The 5,640-nt window shown below is 28.9% G+C and overlaps 1 non-coding gene across 1 annotated transcript; it reads right to left on the reverse strand.

The window, feature by feature from the left end:
* Positions 1-3,364: 3,364 nt before the first annotated feature.
* TRNAV-UAC (transfer RNA valine (anticodon UAC)) lies at positions 3,365-3,437 on the reverse strand. The gene has a single exon. It is a non-coding gene; the product is annotated as a tRNA-Val (tRNA).
* Between the last annotated feature and the right edge of the window lie 2,203 nt (positions 3,438-5,640).

Consider the following 5,640-nt stretch of genomic DNA (forward strand, 5'->3'; position numbering starts at 1 on the left):
TTTTTGTCTTATAAGTTTTTAGTTTTGCCCATGCATATACTCTTGCTTTTGCAAGTGTTTTTAGAGACGGAATTGTCGTTGTCCTCTCCAATTTAGGGCTTCTCAATTTTTTTGTTGATTTTCCTTACTGCTTTAGACAATTTGAGGCTAGTTCTCTTATTGTGATAAATATTTACAATTATCTCAAATATGTCGTGTTTACATTGTAATAAAGTCAATTGTCAATATCCTATAATATTTCATTGTTGTTAAGATTGAAACCTTTATATTATTAATGGAGTTTATTCCTCGCTATTGATAACAAATATTTAATGATTCTTTCTTTTTGGAATTAAATGCTCAGATGAAATTTGAGATTTATTGGATGGGATTATATGTTTATATTTTAAAAATTAAATAAATTGGATACATGCCATCATTTTAACTCTTTTCTCTTCCCTGTACAACTTACATTGTAATAATTCAAAACATATTAGATTTTTTAGATTTTCTTTTATATATTAAAAAGGTGATAACATTTTAGGTAAATATGTATTTTGGTATCTATGTTCGGTTTCAATCATGGTGGTCGGTTTTGTATCGGTTCTGGTCATACCAATCGATCCATACTATTTCAGTACTAAAACGAAACAAGCAACACCCCTTTCCACACAGATGAAAATTTTGATCTGTACTGATTGTACCGACTCATTTCGATCAATTCCGATTGCACTGGTCTGTGCATAAATAATATTAAAAATATAAAATTTTAACTATTTGTTATTGTGTTAAAGACTTAATTGGAGTATATTAGCCAATAAAAATATTACACTGAAAATTAAAATTTAATATTTTAATTTTTTGAGATATATTTCACATTTAAAATATAATGAAAAAGCTCACTCACCTAACTATGAAAGAAAAAATTTCTCACTCATCCTTCATCTTCTCTTTTATTGAAAAAATCCGCTTGCCCTTTTGTTTTTTTTTTGGTTAATTTTGACTTTATTAAATGATAAATTTTTATTTGTGGAATTTATTAATGAATTTTTATATAATTTACGGATACTTCATATTTAAAATTTATTCAATATCATTTATTTGATATTTGTAAATATTTTTATATATAAATATTAAATATTTTTTTAAAATTAATACATTTGAAACGGTATACCAAAACAGATTGGTATAGATATGTACAAGTTCCAGTAAAAAAACAGTGTGTTTACCAATGCGATACTGACTACCTTAGTTTCAATGTTCATTTTCGTATTTATGTTTTTTGTCCAAAATGATACCTATGTTTGGTTTCCGTTACACAAAATGGTATTTGAAACTAATGTTGTTAACTTTTACTATGTGGTCCAATGAATATTCAAAATGTGACGATGATGGCGTATCTGAAAATTAAAAATTATTAAAAATATAAAATATTATTTATATGTAAAATTTATAATTTTTATCTTTAGAAAAATATATTTTGTAAAGATAATATTTATATTTACAAAAAATATCACATTATTTAAAAGAATTAGAGTCTATTTTGTATACAAATTTTTAAATTTGATTAAAATAGATTTCATTAAAAAGTCAAATTATTTCTAAAAATTAATTTACTTTAAAAAGAAGTGTGCATCATTTTTTTATAAGAATATCTATTTAGGTATCAAAATTATATTTATTTCACATTCAAATGTCAGTCCAATTTCATGTTTGATAATAAAGAAAATACTTTCTATTTTTAAATTTTCAGTAACTATTTTTTCAAAAAGTTATAACTTTGGTGTGAGAAAATTTTCAACTTAAATCTTGTTTTGAAGATAAATAAACTGAAGTGGAAAATCTTTTTCTTTTTTGTTTCAACTATGAAATTAAAGGTAACTAAGTAATTTTAAACAAAAAAAAACCTTTAAATTTAATAATTTAAATTCTAACCACTAGGTTATTTTCTTTTTTAATAAAATTATTATTTTTATTTTTATAAAAAGACATTTGTTTCTTATAATTATTTTTATTTTTATAAAATTATAAAATATTTTACACGGTTATTATTTAATTTTTAATAATTTTCGAATGATACCGTTATTATGATACTATAATCACTATGTGTCAAATATTTATTGAATAATATTAAAAATTAACACCATTAATATTATATAACAGAAATCAAACATAAATACCAATTCAAAGAAAAAATATATTTATGTAACATTTTATTAGAAGTTTTGCCTCTCTAGGGCAAGTTTTGTTATGGCCAAGTGCATATTCTTGTATTGCTAGGCAATACATGTTTTCTTTTTTTGTGGGTTAACATCATGAAATGGCTGGATATCAATTATGATGTTCCTTTGCTTCGGGAACTTCAATATGGATAATGTGAAAGAGATGTTCTGGCCTCTGGGTGGACCAAAGTGGGAATCGAATTTTGGTCACTACCCATCCAAGGTCTGACGGCAACGCCAACTGGAACGCATGACATAGGTAAAATTATTTGTTGGGCCCCGCAAGTGGGCCATTTAGCAATTGCAGAGTTTTTATTGCACCGGTGTGGCTGCTTTACGTCGAGTAACAGCTAAGTGGTGACAGGGTTGGGATCAGCAGTGGAGATTAAAAGGGGTCTATACGAAAAATGTTGTAAATTAAATGTGTGATGGAGGAAAAACGTAGTGATGCCACGAAGAACGCTTTGATCGACAGTGGATATTCATCACCAAAATTTGATTTGATTTGATTTAATTTTAATAATAATTTAATTTTTAAATTTAATTTAAGTTAAATTTTTCGATTTAAATAATTTAAATAATTTAAATTATTCAAATAATAAATTAGTTTAAATAGATCTTATTAATTTTAAAAATGAATATAATAGTCTTTCTCAATAAAATTTTAAATTCAAAGTATTTTTAAAATTCTCAACTTTTATAAAATATCCAAATTTTCATAAATATTTTTAAAAATTCATAAAAATTAAATAAATAAAAATTTTAAATTATACATAAAAAGTTTTAAAATTTTTGAAAATAATACTTTTGAGGATTTAAATAATTAATTTATCAATTCAAATTATCTAGGTTTAGTACCAATAAAGGCTATTTTTTAAATTATTTATAGAAATGGACCGTTTCTAAAAATAATGATGGGTATGGACCGAAAACTCAAAAATGCGCTAACATGGACGCGTTTTCAGGGGATATCCCAGAAAAACGCTTTCACGTCAACGTGCTTTTGCCTATGTAATCCTTAGTGGGTTAATCGCAAATTAGGGCCTAGGTTTAAAGTTTTGGGGTTTGATTAGGGTTTAAGAAATTTTAAATTAGGATATTATGTTATTAATTGTTTAGGATTTTAGGGTTTAATTTCTTGAAAAGGAACTAAAAAAAATATATGTTGCTGCCCAGGATCGAACTGGGGACCTTTAGTGTGTAAGACTAATGTGATAACCACTACACCACAACAACCTATTAATTTTAAGATTGGAATTTATTTGTAATTATGCTCAGATTATTTAAGAAGTCACATGATAATGAATGAAAGAGGGTTAATACACTAATTGGTATTTAATTAAACTTCAGTATTTAATTTAGTATTTGAAGTCAACAAAAAATTAAACATTGCAAATCATTTATCACTATACCAATAGCTATTTGATGAGATTGAGTTAGATTGATTTAGGATTTTTGTAAACATATGGCACTATTTTTGTAAACATATGGCACTATCTAATCTAAGTGAGAGTATATATTAATATGTTGCAGCTTTTTAATTTCGTTTATGGAGTTAAAAAATTTTACCACCAATTTATTAAATAATTATCATAACATAACTATTTTATAAAACCTTTTCTTCACTTGAATAACCAAATTATTAAACCTCAAACCTGGTGGAATGCATCAATTTTGTTTTAAAAGAAACGCGTCATTTTCCAATAAACTCGGTTGTGAAGGAGACATACTTCCGTTTGGTGGCACTATTCCCAAAGCGAGCAGCGAGTTATAAAGGTCAAATACAGGGAAGCCATGTATGGTGCCAAAAGGTACTGTAAGAAATTAATAAGGCTAAGGCATGCACCAACTCCATGCACGTAGTGTGTCACGAATGCGACAACCTATAGTTTCGGGTGACGGAGTTTGACAGACCAAACCAAGGTATTGCCGGCAGACAATATCGTGTAAACATCAGAAATAAGACTTAAGACTATAGGGGGGATTGATGCACTTCGTTATCCATGCGCTTATGTAATTGTAACTTGTCAAAATCTTCGTTTGGATCCCATGAGCTATGTCGACGAAGTGTACAAATTAGAATACATGTACAACGTAAGGAGACACGTATTCCCACCAATCCCAGATGAACATAAGTGGCTATCTGTATCGCTTACTCCGTTTAAGTTGTTACTGAATAGAGAATTGTGTCGCAAACCAAAATGTCCCCCGTTCTCGACGAGAATACGTGATAATATGGATATCCGAGAAAGAATTAACCAACAGAAGTTATGCGAGTGGTGTAGGAACCCAGGTCATACAATGGCAACATATCTACATTGAAAGAACTTCTAATTTATTAAATGAAATAATATAAAAATTTATAAAAAAATATTCAAAAATCGATGACGTAAAAATATTTTATTAAATCTATTTAACAATTGTAAAATCTAATATAAGTTTTACCTTTTTACGAGTGGGAATGTATACGAGTGGTCTACTCAAGGACGTAAAAATAGAAAGTGAAACCAAGCCCATGATTATAGCAATGAGAGGCAACCTCCGATTTTGATTTTATTTGGTTGCGTCATTTGACACATCTCCCGGTACAATGTTGGCAACACGGTAGACCCCTAACTGAGTTTGTCAACTGCCCTAAAATCGATAAGTTTGAGTAGCCACCTCAGATGTACAAGGTTTTGTGACTTGTCCAGCATCAGATAACCTCCGATGATTTGAAGGATGTATGCTCGAGCATATCATACTCTTTATACTTCAGTCGAATCATCCCCCAGCACTAGGAATGTCTCTCGTAACCAACCCATATCGATCCGACCTCTATAAATAATATCCGAAATCGCACCCAAAAGATCGTAACATATGGCTCCCCAATCAGCAGATTGAGAGGACCCGATAAGTACGGAGCCATCCACCAGTAACCCCAACTGTAACCGCACGTCCTCTAAAGAAATGATACACTCCCCACATGGAAAATGGAACGTGTGTGTCTCGGGTCTCCACCTCTCCACAAATGCGCTAATGAGTTTTGGGTCCAACTTGCACCCCAGCCTATATTAGCCACATGTCAAAAACCCGCTTCACTTAAGTAATTTTCAATCAACGATGATGGAGGACCATGTAGATTACGAATAAAATATTGCAACACTCGATCTACCGACTATTATAAAAAATTATAAATTAAATTATAAAAATTAAATAAAAATTTAAATAATATTAAGAAAAATGAAATTAACCCTTACCATTTTCATTTGGTCAACGGAGATATGTTTATCACCGAGACGAATTAATTGTCGGACCATTACTAACACGATCAAATTTTTTAGAAATTATAAAAAGAATAATACTAATTCAGACTAAAATGAAATATTCAGATAGCTTTAAGAGATTTTTTTGAGAAATTTAGAGAGAAATTTGGAATTTGGTGTGAAAAAAATAGGTT

Source organism: Gossypium arboreum, chromosome 3, assembly GCF_025698485.1.
Source record: "Gossypium arboreum isolate Shixiya-1 chromosome 3, ASM2569848v2, whole genome shotgun sequence".
Taxonomy (NCBI): Eukaryota; Viridiplantae; Streptophyta; class Magnoliopsida; order Malvales; family Malvaceae; genus Gossypium; species Gossypium arboreum.